General features: G+C 44.8%; 1 long non-coding RNA gene across 1 annotated transcript in view; it reads left to right on the top strand.

The window, feature by feature from the left end:
- Positions 1 to 8,201: 8,201 nt before the first annotated feature.
- LOC143773726 (uncharacterized) overlaps positions 8,202 to 15,876 on the top strand; it is a 35,927-nt gene continuing 28,252 nt past the window's right edge. The window contains exon 1 of the long non-coding RNA XR_013215333.1: positions 8,202 to 8,249. This is a non-coding gene — a long non-coding RNA (uncharacterized LOC143773726). The remainder of the gene's footprint in view (positions 8,250 to 15,876) is intronic.

Below are 15,876 nucleotides of genomic sequence, written 5' to 3'. Positions count from 1 at the left end.
TCCGTCCCTCCCTGGTGTTCTGGTTGGGACGGCACCCGTTTGACGGGTAGGCTCGGAGCTCTTCCGGGACCCTAGAGTCGCCCCTCTCCACAAGTTGCCCCCCAAGACTGCATAGGTGATTTAAGTTAGACAGCCCGCCTTAGACTGACTGTCCTGCCGCTATTTGGAGTATTGCTTGAAGCTGAATGTTATGATACTCCCTCGGCGTTCCGGCCACCGGTAGTGCGCCTCAGTAGGATGTTGCTTCGGTCTTACAGCACGACTCCTACTGGTATTCTCCTTTTGCGTGATCTCGTTTCTCACTCAGCACAATCTATCTCGCTTCTAATCCTTCCTTGGGCACCGCCGCTACCCGGAGCAGGCACGGTCCCGTTACGTTCGTTCAAGTTGCCAAGCCTCTGTCAGGATCCCACCCCTGACAGAGACCCTACTGTATCTTCCCCCACAACACCCTCTGCCACAAGGTGTTGCCTGGTTCCAACCCAGTCAGCTTTCTCCTCTAACTTCCTGCCTGACCCCCAGTTTACCCACTATGGTGGGGAGTGGCCTAATGAATAGAACCCTTAGCTCCCCCCGGAGGCCCGACTGTGAAATGTATTGGTGTCTGTGATACCTGATCAGATGAACTCCTTCAGTGCCATCAGACTCACCATAGCTCCCCATAGTGGCGGAGCCACGGTACTGCAACGACCAGGACTCTGGGGCGCTGCACTCCCCCCTGGTTAAACACAGTACTCCGGGACTGAGAAGAAAACAACAATACAAGTTAGCAAAAAGACATACAGTTTTGTTGAGTGCAAGAACATTAAGTATACTTAAACAGAGCTTCCCTTTATGGGAGGTGAGGACACTTGAACGTTACAAACATGGTTAAATATCATAGCAACATGCTATAAATAACTTTTCTTACCCAACCGGGTATTCTACTAAGTGCAAAATTGTTGAACAATAATTTAACATTGCCTTTAAGGACATACACTCTGAATCCACTAAAGACCTTCTTATAATCACATTATAAGGTAATTTAACTTTTTTCATTCTCCTTCTTTAAATCTGCAGGACCGCCTGTCCTAACAGCACCAGACCTACTGCCTCTCCCTTCTATGCAGGACCGCCCCGTTCAGCCTGGGCCTACTGCCTTTTCAACTACTATACACAGTATAGAGCATAACATTACTTTCAGTTTAAGAGCACCGAGCCATTTTTTACCTGACTCCTCTGAGGACTCAGGGTTCACCTTCTATCCCCACTATCCATCAACATTATCAAAAACAGTTTCTTTTATCGAACATTAAACCTTCTCATTATCTTTCTCACTAACATGCATGCTGGACACCACATCTGCCCCTACGGGCCCACTGCATCCTCCTTCTATCTTTCACTTTTTCTTTTCAGAGAACATCATCAGCATTTCTTTACAATTAACTGGTTGGATACATAAAACTTTCTCATATAAACATTATCATCACTTTCTTTCATCAAACACTATTGCTATCCGTCTTAAAGCAATATCACCATTCAAGTGCAACAGATGAACATCCCCTTTAAGAGGGGACCAAGTCTCTATGAGGTAGCATATCTTCTCAAGCTACCAGTCCATACTCAGCAAAGGTTCCAGTGTGGTATCTTCACAAAGAGTCCTTTTTGAAGTAAAACCAGTAGGGAGCACCTTTTATAAGGTGCAAACTATGTACAAGAAGTTTGTATCATGCACTGTTCATGATTGCGGCAGTTCTGGAAACTTTGTGCAAAACTTTAGAAAAATCAAACAAAACAATAGGGATCCCGGGTCAACAAGGAATCCCTTTAAAAGTTAACCCTGGACGGGTTTTAACAGCAAAATCAGGAAACAAACAAGCAGTTAAGAACTATGTACATATTCATAAGAGTAGTATTATCTTACTCATTTGGCGCAGAAGGTGGTTTCCTCCCGGGCCTCACCAGACCAACGGGTCGCGCCGCTGATCCAGGAAGTGGTTCTGGTCCCAGCAACGTTGGCGCATCTGGGGCTGTGTCGGGCGGTGCAGCCTCAGGCTGGATCGGGTCAGTCCCACGCGGTGTCCTCGGTGTCGCCATCTTTTCTCCTTCTCCAGTGTCTTCTTCCCGCGGTCTCTTTCGTGGGCGGCCCCGTCTCCATGGTCTCCACCCTCCAAACAGGATCAGGAGGCGGACCTCGGCTGTTGACGGACACGTCCTCAGGACACAGAAATATTTAGACTGGGCGGCCATTGTTGTTCGCGCTCTTCGGCTGGTCTACGCCTACTCCACACCCCTCTTCTCTTCCTGCGCTCTCCTCAGCATTGTAATGGCGGCGGATTTTGGCGGTAAATGGCGCAGCACAGTCCTTGCAATAAAGTACAGTCCAAGCCCAACAAATCACAGTTCCAAGGCACACATGACCTGATCCTTCAGGCTTAAGTAGATCCTGTTCGTGACGCCAAAAATGGAGCGCCCCCACTGCCGCAGGGCCGAGGGGTACCCGGTACCGGGCCTCTGAGTCTCTGCTCTGGGGTTGTCACGGTGGCTAGACCCGGTCCGTGACCCTGCTGAGGGGTGTCCAGTGAAAGGTGGGGGATCGATATGATAGATGATGGTAGTGATGAGGCTGTGGTGGTGCGGTGCAGTAAATAACGAGGACACCAGGTTTGCAGTCTCTTTACCTCTTTACTGAAGATCTCTGGGTCCTCAGTCCGGAATCCGGATAACCAGGCTGCGCAAGTCCGGCCGGCCCAATGGCACCTCCGGAGTTCTCCTAGCAGGTGGAAATCTGTGCCTTCCTTCTAGCGCTAGGTGTTGTGGTCCTTCCCTGCTGTGCTTACAGAAAGTCCCCACAACTGTTGTGTCTGTTTCTTAAGTTCCCTCACAACTCGATTAGATGATGTTCTGCTAATCCTCCGTCCTTCCCTGGTGTTCTGGTTGGGACGGCACCCGTTTGACGGGTAGGCTCGGAGCTCTTCCGGGACCCTAGAGTCGCCCCTCTCCACAAGTTGCCCCCCAAGACTGCATAGGTGATTTAAGTTAGACAGCCCGCCTTAGACTGACTGTCCTGCCGCTATTTGGAGTATTGCTTGAAGCTGAATGTTATGATACTCCCTCGGCGTTCCGGCCACCGGTAGTGCGCCTCAGTAGGATGTTGCTTCGGTCTTACAGCACGACTCCTACTGGTATTCTCCTTTTGCGTGATCTCGTTTCTCACTCAGCACAATCTATCTCGCTTCTAATCCTTCCTTGGGCACCGCCGCTACCCGGAGCAGGCACAGTCCCGTTACGTTCGTTCAAGTTGCCAAGCCTCTGTCAGGATCCCACCCCTGACAGAGACCCTACTGTATCTTCCCCCACAACACCCTCTGCCACAAGATGTTGCCTGGTTCCAACCCAGTCAGCTTTCTCCTCTAACTTCCTGCCTGACCCCCAGTTTACCCACTATGGTGGGGAGTGGCCTAATGAATAGAACCCTTAGCTCCCCCCGGAGGCCCGACTGTGAAATGTATTGGTGTCTGTGATACCTGATCAGATGAACTCCTTCAGTGCCATCAGACTCACCATAGCTCCCCATAGTGGCGGAGCCACGGTACTGCAACGACCAGGACTCAGGGGCGCTGCACTTCTGCCTCCTCCACCTCCTCTAGGGCCTCCACCTGCACACTCAATATCTCCCTTAAGGAGACACGAATTCCTACAGTGCAGAGAGAATCCTCTGCATCTCCGTACTGTGCAATCAGGCAGTGTTTAAATTAATATGCCATGGAGATTGCAGTCACATAGCTCAAGAGTTGTGAACAGCTATCTAGGCCGAGCTTGAGCAATCATACCAAAGATGTATTCAGACAAAGTAAATATAATATAATAATTTTATAAGCAACATGATAGAAACATGATTACTACATTAGTTGATAATAGAAGAAATCAATATACAGTAACACATATCACAAGGAGATCAGGAAAACTATGCATGACAGAAAATCCACTGTCAGGCTGCTACAAAATGAAAAATAACACAATAGTGCATTAAGTAATGAAAAAAGTGCATAGTGCAGTGAACTTCATTATAGAAATATTAATATAACATCTAAGTGGAAAATATGTAATGTATATAAAAGAAACCTAATGAAGTAATGGCTAAGAATTCAATAGCCAGCAGCCTCTATGAGTCATGATCATATGACTATCTATTGCAATGAAAACCTAACTCCTATGCATATGAATCAGTACAAAATGAATAACATAAATACCAATCCAAATGCCACACCACTGTGAGGGGAGCAGCAACATAACTTCCTTATCTTCCTTATCTTCCTCCTTCTTCACCTCCTCTGCTTAGCTACTCAGCTGCGTGACTCTGGTTTAACACCAAGTGGGGTCTACGTGATGTGATACGTGTTACTGTATATTGATTTCCTCTATTGTCAATTCATCTAGCATACCCTGCCCTCTCATACAGTTGTGGCCAAAAGTATAATAATACCAAAGAATTTGTGATTGCAATTTTCAGGAAGAAACAGAGTATTATCTGACAGAATTGCAGGGGTGTCAATACTTCTGGCCACAACTGTACATATGTATTGTTTTATATTTATTTTTTTAATCATTTGTTGTGTAATCATGTTTTTTGATTATATATTATGTGAGACAGTGACCGGCATTGTTGTGAATGGCCGGTATGTGTCACAGAGGAGGAGGCCCTCTGCGCTGTAAGCATGGAATGTTTCTCTGGGACTTGTAGTTCCATGAGCCTTCCTTAGTATATAAGGGGCTGGGCTTGCAGGATTAGTCGGACACAGTGTCAGACTGAAGAACATTGAGCCCACCGGAGGATTTGATTCTGAGGGCCTACCTTTCTCCCCTGCTGAAAAGCCCCATAGCGAATACAAGGATTGCACCTTGAACTCTGAACCTGAAGGAGAAGCCAGGGCCCACCGGAGGATTCTCTGGCTCTCCGATGGGCCAGTCCAACCGCGGTCGGAGAGCTGGTCTGGTCTGGCTAGCCATACACCTCCCATCAATGGGTGTGTCTCATACAATATAATGGGACTGTGGTTTTGGTCACATGGTCTCTGTGTTGGAAGGTCCTGAAAGTGTACAGGTTTCCTGGCAGGCATGTAAGGGGGTGCCATGCCTCTACCCCCTTAAAGGTGTATAGTTGTTATGCTGCTATGTATATAGAATTTTGCTACGTGTTAGATATGTTTATATTTCATTTTGCTATATGTATATGTCAGTAGTGATAAGGTAAGTGTTGTACAATAAATTGGGCATTAGATGGGGCATAATATTATACATAGTTATGTAAGAGGGGCTGTCTGTGTTAAGAGGAAAGTATCTTCCTGTTTGTAGTTAGTAGGGGCCTAGTGCTCATGTTGGGCAGACAGGTCCGCAACGTTCATCCAGATACCCTGCCATTCAGGGTCCGTATGGACAGGACTCTGGTTTCACACCAAGTGAGGTCCACAACTTCATCGTCATCCTCTCTGTTTTCCTGATCTCCTTGTGATATGTGTTACTGTACATTGATTTGCTCTATTGTCAATTCATCTAGCATAACCTGCCCTCTCATATATATGAATTGTTTTATATTAATTTTTTTAATCATTTGTTGTGTAATCATGTTTTTATCATGTTTTTTGATTATATATTATGTGAGACAGTGACCGGTGTTGTTGTGAATGGCTGGTATGTGTCGCAGAGGAGGAGGCCCTCTGCGCTGTAATCATGTAATGTTTTTCTGGGACTTGTAGTTCCACGAGCCTTGCTTAGTGTATAAGGGGCTGGGCTTGCAGGGTTAGTCAGAGAGCTGGGCGAGTCTGGCTAATCACACACCTCCCATCAATGGGTGTATCTCATACTTTATAATGAGACTGTGGTTTTGGTCACATGGTCTCTGTGTTGGAAGGTCCTAAAAGTGTACAGGTTTCCTGGAAGGCACATGGAGGAGGCAAGTGTGCCTGCTGAGTCCATGATGGCTATCTGTATTGGGGGAAGCTATCATCCTTCTGAGGGACTGGAACTGATGGAGTTGGAGCTTGTAAAGCAAGTCATAATAAAGTAAGGCAGCTTCCCTGGAAGTCAGGATGATTGTGACGGCTATCTGCATTGGGGGAAGCTCCCATCCTTCTGTGGATCTGGAACTGATGGATGTTAGCTTGTCAAGCAAGTCACAGTACGGGTCAGTGATCGCAGTAAGACATCTTACCTGGAAGCCAGTACCCATGTGATTAGCAAATATAGGAAAACTGACTGAACAGCAATCTAGTCTGAACTGGTGCATAACCAAAAAAGTCTTACATAGCAAATAGATCAATGGCTGCACTCAATTTTACTGTACTAAAGCAAGGAAATGTGCGATACATGAAATGTAAATAGCATAATGGCTTGTGAAATCTATGAAAAAACACATGAGATGCTTAGCACAAGATTTGGCCAAAAATTGTGAGCCCATCCACCAAACGTCAAGGTAATCTCAAATCGGATGGGTACCTGACCTGTCTGCCTAGTGTGAACACTTACCTATGGGTAATAACATGGTAAAGCCTGCATTTATATTAAGGTCAGAACCAACTGTGTTTGGATGTAATTAAAATCACAGCATGGTGAAGGGCGGGGAGTTCAAGTCAGTAAAAACAGTACATAGCAAATATTGGAAAACTGACTGAACAGCAATCTAGTCTGAACTGGTGCATAACCAAAAAAGTCTTACATAGCAAATAGATCAATGGCTGCACTCAATTTTACTGTACTATAGCAAGAAAATGTGCGATACATGAAATGTGAATAGCATAATGGCTTGTGAAATCTATGAAAAAACACATGAGATGCTTAGCACAAGATTTGGCCAAAAATTGTGAGCCCATCCACCAAACATCAAGGTAATCTCAAATCGGATGGGTACCTGACCTGTCTGCCTAGTGTGAACACTTACCTATGGCTAATAACATGGTAAAGCCTGCATGTATAGGAAGGTCAGAACCAACTGTGTTTGGATGTAATTAAAATCACAGCATGGTGAAGGGCGGGGCGTTCAAGACTAGATTGCTGTTCAGTCAGTTTTCCTATATTTGCTATGTACTGTTTTTTCTGACTTGAACGCCCCGCCCTTCACCATGCTGTGATTTTAATTACATCCAAACACAGTTGGTTCTGACCTTCCTATAAAAGCAGACTTTACCCTGTTATTAGCCATAGATAAGTGTTCACACTAGGCAGACAGGTCAGGTACCCATCCGATTTGAGATTACCTTGACGTTTGGTGGATGGGCTTACAATTTTTGGCCAAATCTTGAGTTAAGCATCTCATGTGTTTTTTCATAGATTTCACAAGCCACTATGCTATTCACATTTCATGCATCGCACATTTCCTTGCTTTAGTACAGTAAAATTGAGTGCAGCCATTGATCTATTTGCTATGTAAGACTTTTTTGGTTATGCACCAGTTCAGACTAGATTGCTGTTCAGTCAGTTTTCCTATATTTGCTAAGTACTGTTTTTTCTGACTTGAACTCCCCACCCTTCACCATGCTGTGATTTTAATTACATCCAAACACAGTTGGTTCTAACCTTCCTATAAATGCAGGCTTTACCATGTTATTAGCCATAGGTAAGTGTTCACACTAGGCAGACAGGTCAGGTACCCATCCAATTTGAGATTACCTTGACGTTTGGTGGATGGGCTCACAATTTTTGGCCAAATCTTGTGCTAAGCATCTCATGTGTTTTTTCATAGATTTCACAGGCCATTATGCTATTCACATTTCATGTATTGCACATTTCCTTGCTTTAGTACAGTAAAATTGAGTGTAGCCAGTACCCATGTGATGGTAGCCTGTGAAGCCTGCAATGCTGCCAAGCAGGTAACCCAGAGCATGGGAGACTGTGTGCACCGACGAGGGTCAGTTAATGAACTGTGCGGACATTACTGCAGTTGAGAGTGGACTGTACGCTAGGTCTGTGATATACAGTAAGGATCTACAGTGGTTTATGATTGCATAATAAACCGCATGGACTGGGTTAAGTGGAAAAAAGTTCCTGTGCGCCTTAATCCCACTGCCAAATGAGTGTTCCCCAACACATTCAGTGAACACTGCACTACAATTAATAAGCTTATTATATTTACCTTGTCTGAATACATTTTTTGGTAGGTTTAGTATTGATATGGTATTCATGGTTAGTTATATTATTTCTTATTTATGGTATTTTTTTTCTATATAGGTGTTGCAAGTTTGAGCAATGGCTGTCTTCATTGAACCTGGAGCCAGGTAAGGCTGTGTGCGATAATGGTGAGAAATTGGTGGCAGCCCTATGCTGGGGCAACCTCACACATGTGCTTTTAATGGCTCACATCCTCAACCAAGTGGTACAAAAAATTTTCCGCCACTATTCCTGCCTGGATGCGCTGCTGCAAAAAGCACGGTCACTGTGTCATCACATCAACGGTAGCACACTGTAGCGCTGAAACATGCAAACATGAAACATGAAAATTTAACTGCATTACTGCACTAGAAATATGAAAAATGAGAGCATTTAGCGCATAAAAAAGGCCAATTTTATGTGTACCTGGTAGCCACTTTACGGCATCTCTCTTATACCAGGTCCTACGATTTCCTTCCTCACTGAGAATAAACGTTTCCATGTGAATGGGTGCCACTGCCTATGAAAACCTCTTGTGAGACTACCATTCTCTCTCTCTGTGGAGGGGTAATGGACCTGCTGTAATTAAAACACCAGTTACTAGGAGGCAGAGTGCTCGGTCAGAAAGCTAAATAATACATTTGAAAAAACTGACCGTCACATCCATACATAGACTAAGTGTGAACAGGTGCTAAACCTAGAGTCGCCAACTCCTATACATTCAAGCAAATAAGGTAGCACACTGTAGCGCTGAAACATGCAAACATGAAACATGAAAATTTAACTGCATTACTGCACTAGAAATATGAAAAATGAGAGCGTTTAGCGCATAAAAAAGGCCAATTTTATGTGTACCTGGTAGCCACTTTACGTCATCTCTCTTATACCAGGTCCTACGATTTCCTTCCTCACTGAGAATAAACATCTCCATCTGAATGGGTGCCTATGAAAACCTCTTGTGAGACTACCATTCTCTCTCTCTGTGGAGGGGTAATGGACCTGCTGTAATTAAAACACCAGTGACTAGGAGGCGGAGTGCTCGGTCAGAAAGCTAAATAATACATTTGAAAAAACTGACCGTCACATCCATACATAGACTAAGTGTGAACAGGTGCTAAACCTAGAGTCGCCAACTCCTATACATTCAAGCAAATAAGGTAGCACACTGTAGCGCTGAAACATGAAAACATGAAAATTTAACTGCATTACTGCACTAGAAATATGGAAAATGAGAGCGTTTAGCGCATAAAAAAGGCCAATTTTATCAAATCCCACCAAGGACAACATCTGCAAGGAGTTTGTATGTTCTCCCCGTGTTTGCGTGGGTTTCCTCCGGGTACGCTGGTTTTCTCCCACACTCCAAAGACATACTGATAAGGAATTTAGATTGTGAGGCCCATTGGGGACAGCAATGATAATGTGTGCAAACTGTAAAACACTGCGGAATATGGTAGTGCTATATAAAAATAAAGATTATTATTATCCACCAATTGCACCTCGCGGGTCACTGACTTGCATTCCTGCAGAGGTCTTTTGGGCTACCAGTTAGCTGGTTGATATGCGATGTGCCGACAGGGTGGAATTCCACTCTGCACATGTTGAAGCAACTTGGCAGCAGCGACAAACTCTGGTGCAGTATGTCATTTTGCATAGCCTGGGCCAACACAGTACGGACATAGTGCAAATCATGCTTGTGGAGTCGGCACAGTTTCAAAATGACTATTAAGATGGTTAACACTGATGATGCCTTTGTCAGCATCACTATTCCAGTCATCTGCATGCAGGGGCACACTTTGAATTGTCTGCAGGAGGAGGTGGTGGTCTCAGAGAAATAGGAGGAAGCAGAGGAGGATGAGGAAAGGATAGCAATATCTTTAAGTTCTGGACTGTTGTTGCACAGGAGGGGGTGCCATGGAGGGTAGATCACAGCGAACAAGGGGGGCTCATGGTACCAGATAAACTGTTAGTGAGGGTGCAGGAGCCGAGGAACAAATGGAGAAGGACGAGGAGGAAGAGGTGATGGGCATGCAATAGTGTAATAATTATAGGGGATAACTCAGGAGACTCTTTGCGTGGAACAAGACAACTACAGGACAAAGTTTTATAAGTGGTAAAGTCTATATTATCACACGGTGATTCAAACAGGTGCAGAGAGAAACTCAAGTCCACAACACTTGGTGCAAATATCAAATGCAGCTCAGCAGTCTATAGGAAACTTCAGAGGAAAATGAAATCATGCAGAAAGTCTATGAAGCACAATTATTCTTGAGGATACTTGACATGAATAAGTCCTTGCTTAGTCCAAAACACAGATAGATATGCTTATAAGGCAGTTCAAATAATATCTTAGCTCAACCAGGGAGGTCTGGGTAATAGTCTCAGGTTCTTGCAGAGCAGAAACAGCTTACATGTCCGGCAAATGCAGATGGAAGCTAACACGAGCAGCAGATGAAGGAGGATTACTGGAACTGGTGTATGCAGCAGGAACTCAGAGCAGATAGCAGGATAACCCCAAAGGTTCACAGGAGCAGGTATATAGCCAGGGAGTTACCAGAGGTCAGGAGCTGGATGCAAGGCAGAATACTCTAGCACAGACTGAAGGCTGGGGTGGAGTTTTATAGCAGGAAGACACAGTGCACATGAGACCAAAGACGCCATCTTGGAAAAGGGCAGTAATGCACAAAAAGGTAATAAAAAATGTTCAGAGTCCTGACATTACTCCCTCCTTAGAAGCGGCCTCAGGATGATCCTGGACCTGGTTTCTCAGGGAATCTCTGATGAAAGCGAGAAATCTTCTGTTGGGCAATGATGTTTTCCACAGGTTCCCAAGAGTCTTCCTCAGGGGGATATCCCTGCCATCTTAACAGATATTGGAGCCCATTCCTGCGAATCCTGGAATCAACAATTTCCTCCACCACAAATTGTTCTTGCCCATCAATCACCACAGGCTGCGAAGGTGGCACAACACGTCCCTGGAAGGTATTATGAGATACAGGCTTTAGTAAAGATACATGAAAAACTGGGTGTACCTTCATAGTCCTAGGCAGCTTCAGCCGGCAGGCCACAGAGCTCACAATACCGTTGATCTTGAAAGGGCCAATTAATTACTGTCAAAGTTTTTGTGAAGGAACGTTTAGCTTCAGATTCTTAGTTGCTAACCACACGGAATCTCCTACCTTGAACATGGGTGCAGGTTTACAGAATCTATCAGCCGCTCTCTTATAACGTTCTTGAGCTGTGGTCAGGGATTCCTTCAGAACCTCCAGATTTTGCCTCATTGCAGTCAGCCTTTCCTCCACTGCCGGAACCGGAAAATTAATTGGAGACCTAGGTAAGATACATGGATGATAAAACAGATTGGCAAAGAAATGTGTAAATTTAGTGGAGGTGCTCTGAGAATTATTATATGAAAATTCGGCTAATGGCAGCAACTCCAACCAATCATCCTGGAGATGGCTGACACAGCATCTTAGATATTGTTCCAGCGTCTGGTTGGTACGCTCAGTCTGACCATTTGTCTGGGGATGGTAAGCGGAAGAGAGACAGACATTAATATTGAGTGCAGAGCAAAACCCCATCCAGAATCTTGAAGTGAACTGCACTCCACGGTCAGAGATGATTTCATCCGGAACCCCATGCAACCGAAAGACATTCTGTATAACCAAGTTCACTGTATCTTTAGCTGAGGGGAGGCTGGTGCACGGAACAAAATGAGCAGCTTTAGTCAGGTGATCAACTACCACCATGATTGTATTCATGCCCCCCGATGTAGGCAGCTCCACAATAAAGTCCATTGATAAAGACCCCAAGGGTGGGATGGAACAGGTAATGGTTGTAGAAGACTGTAAGTGCCACATGAGGAGTCTTGTAAAGAGCACATACCTCGCAAGAGAGAACATAGTCCTTGGTATCCTTCAGGCAAGTTGGCCACCAGAAGAATTGGCTCAGGAACTCTTGTGTCTTCTGTACCCCCCTGTTACCAGCCAACTTGGAGTCATGTACCAACTTGAGGATCTGCAGACGGACGACCTCAGGGACGTAGATATGTCGATCTCTGAACCACATGCCACCCTTAAAGACAAGATTAATATCCACAGGTGGGTTGGCCAGAAATACATCACCGTCATAGGCCTCCCTGCACTCCTTCCACAAGTCCTGATCGTGGATAACTCAGATGAAATTGGCATCAGATAGAATGGTCTTGGACGGGGCTCCAGGTACGGAATCCGCAGCATGGATTCGGGATAAAGCATCAGCCTTCTCATTATGAGAACCTGGACGGTACGAGATAACAAAGTTAAATTGATTTAAAAATAAGTTCCAACGAGCCTGACGAGGAGAAAGACATCTAGCGGATCTAAGGAACTCTAAATTGTGATGTCAGTTAGCACTATGATCTGTTGTGCAGCTCCTTGCAGATGATGCCTCCATTCTTTGAAAGCCGCAATAATAGCCAGCAATTCCTTGTCTCCCACGTCGTAATTCTTCTCTGCTGAGGTTAGTCTACAGGAAAACAAAGCACAAGGATGTAGCAGACCCTTCTCTCCAGTTCTTTGGGAGAGAATAGCCCCCAAAGCATTATCAGAAGCATCCACCTCCACAATGAAAGAAAGTGTCGGATCTGGGTGTATCAACAGCGGTGCTGATGTGAAACAGATCTTAAGCCGATCAAAAGCTTCTTGAGCCTGTGATGATAACTTAAAGGGCTTTTCCTTCTTTGTCAAGGAAGTAATGGGACTGACAATATCAGAAAAATTTCAAATGAAGCGTCTGTAGAAATTTGCAAAACCAATAAAACGTTGGACCTCCTTAACGTTCTTGAGTACCGGCCAGTCAAGGATAGCCTGAATCTTACCAGATTCCATGTTCAGCCCCTGGGGAGAGATGATATAACCTAAGAACTGTATCTCAGAACGATGGAACTCGCATTTCTCTGGCTTAATATACAGATGGTTCTCTTTCAGACATCTTAAAACAGTTTTGACATGTTCTTCATGTTCCTGTAGAGAGTCAGAAAAGATTAGTATATCGTCCAAATAGATCACTACAAACTGGTCCAACAAATCTCTGAAAATGTCATTAGCAAGGTGCTGAAACGTTGCAGGGGCGTTACAAAGCCCGAAGGGCATCACAAGAGATTCAAAGTGTCCATACCGGCATCTGAATGCTGTCTTCCACTCATCTCCTGGACGAATACGCACCAAATTATAAGCCCCACGAAGATCCAGTTTAGAGAACACCTTAGCATGGCGGACTATTTCCAGTAATTCGGGAATCAGAGGCAAAGGGTAACGGTTTCGTGCGGTTACCTTATTGAGTTCCCGATAGTCAATACAGGGTCCCATCCTTCTTCTTTACAAAAAAGTTAGGTGCCTCTGCTGGTGAGGAAGAAGGACGTATGAAGCCTTTGGCCAGATTTTCATCAATATACTCCTTTAAGGCTTGAAGCTCAGGTGCTGCCAAGGGGTATACTGTTGTGAATTCGGTTTGTGGGCTCCCCCGGTGGTCTGTTATGGTAGTGTCTCTTATGTGCCTTCCTCCATCTCTGATTACCTGTCGCCACCCTCTTGGGGAGTTTCCTATTTAAGGCTGCTTGGCTGTTAGTCACATGCCGGCCATCAATGTGCTAGTAGCATTCTGTTGCATTCACCTGCCTCAAGTTCCAGTTCAGCTAAGTTGAATTTTGTTTCTTGTTTTGCTATTTTTGTCCAGCTATCTGCAATGTGACTCTTCAGTGCTGGAAGCTCTTGTGGACAGAAAATTACTACTCCAGTGGCATGAGTTGTCACTGGAGTTTAAAGTAATTTCTGGATGGTGTTTTTGAATAGTGATTTTTAGGTCGACCGTGAAGTAACTCTTTCCTGTCCTTCTGCTATCTAGTAAGCGGACCTCACTGTGCTAAATCTGCTGTTCATCCTACGTATGTCATTTCCTCTGAACTCACCGTCAATATCTGTGGGGGCCTACTATCATCTTTTGGGGTTCCTCACTGGAGGTAAGGTAGGCCTGTATATTCCTCTTATAGGGGTAGTTAGATCTCCGGCTGGCGCGTGGTGTCTAGGGCATCGTAGGTACATCCCCCGGCTACTGTAAGTGTTGGGTCAGGTTCAGGTCACGGTCGACCTTAGTTTCCATCACCCGAGAGCTAGTCCGTTTTGTATTTTTTTCCCATGGTCATTGGGGTAACCATAACAGTTTGGCCGGCCTGTAAAAAATCTATGTGTTAAAATATGCACTAAAGTAGGAAGGAGAAGAAAAGGTTTTTTTTTTTTTTCTGTGTTTGAAAGTGCACCTTAGTTTGATCATTTGTATTCCTTGCTTAAACTGCAGTCTTCAGCCTTTTTTTTTTTTCTCCTCTCCTCTTAACCTCTGAATGCTTGGGTTACACCCATTTGAAACATGGATCCACAGAGTTTAGTTGCGGGTTTGAATAACCTTGCGACAAAAGTACAGAACCTACAAGATTTTGTTATACGTGCTCCAATGTCTGAACCTAAGATTCCTCTGCCTGAATACTTTACCGGAGACAGATCCCGGTTTTTGAGTTTCAGAGAAAATTGCAAATTGTTTTTGTCTCTGAGATCTCACTCTGCTGGTGATCAGACTCAACAAGTTAAAATTGTTATCTCTCTACTGCGCGGCGACCCACAAAGTTGGGCATTTGCATTATCGCCAGGGGATCCTGCGTTGTTAAATGTAGATGCGTTTTTTCAGGCTTTGGGGTTGCTTTATGAAGAACCTAATTTGGAGATTTTGGCTGAGAAAGCCTTGATAGCTCTTTCCCAAGGGCAAGATGAAGCTGAGATATACTGCCAGAAATTCCGTAAATGGTCGGTGCTTACTAAATGGAATGAGTGCGCTTTAGCAGCTAATTTCAGAGAAGGTCTCTCTGATGCCGTGAAGGATGTCATGGTGGGGTTCCCTGTGCCTACAGGTCTGAATGATGCCATGAAATTGGCTATCCAGATTGATCGGCGTTTGCGGGAGCGCAAATCTGTGCACCATATGGCGGGGTCTTCTGAGGAAGAATCTGTGCACCATATGGTGGTATCTTCTGAGCAAAAACCTGTGCACCATATGGCGGTGTCTTCTGAGCAAAGACCTGTGCACCATTTGGCGGTGACCTCTGAAAAGGCATTGGAGCATATGCAATGCGATCGTGTTTTGTCTAGAGGCGAACGTCAAAATTACAGGCGCAAAAATGGATTGTGCTTCTACTGTGGAGATCCAGCTCATGTTATATCAGCATGCTCTAAACGTATAAATAAGGTTGATAAAAAGGTTGATAAATCTTTTTCTACAGGTACCTTGCAGTCAAAATTTCTTTTGTCCGTGACATTGATTTGTACCTTATCATCTGTGACTGTGAATGCTTATGTGGATTCTGGCGCCGCTCTGAGTCTCATGGATTGGTCCTTTGCCAAGCGTTGTGGGTTTGATTTGGAGCCGTTGGAAGTTTCTATTCCCCTGAAGGGTATTGATTCTACACCTTTGGCTAGCAATAAACCACAATATTGGACACAAGTGACTATGCGTCTTACCCCAGACCATCAGGAGATTATTCGTTTCCTTGTATTATATAACCTACATGATGTCTTAGTGCTTGGATTACCATGGTTACAGATTCATAATCCCGTCTTGGACTGGAAATCTATGTCTGTGTTGAGCTGGGGATGTCGGGGTATTCATGGGGATGCACCTTTGGTTCCTATTTCTTCATCTACTCCCTCTGAGATCCCAGCATTTCTGTCAGAT

The sequence above is a fragment of the Ranitomeya variabilis genome, chromosome 5 (genome assembly GCF_051348905.1).
Source record: "Ranitomeya variabilis isolate aRanVar5 chromosome 5, aRanVar5.hap1, whole genome shotgun sequence".
In the NCBI taxonomy this organism is placed as follows: domain Eukaryota; kingdom Metazoa; phylum Chordata; class Amphibia; order Anura; family Dendrobatidae; genus Ranitomeya; species Ranitomeya variabilis.
This window is presented reverse-complemented; position numbering and strand designations above follow the sequence as displayed.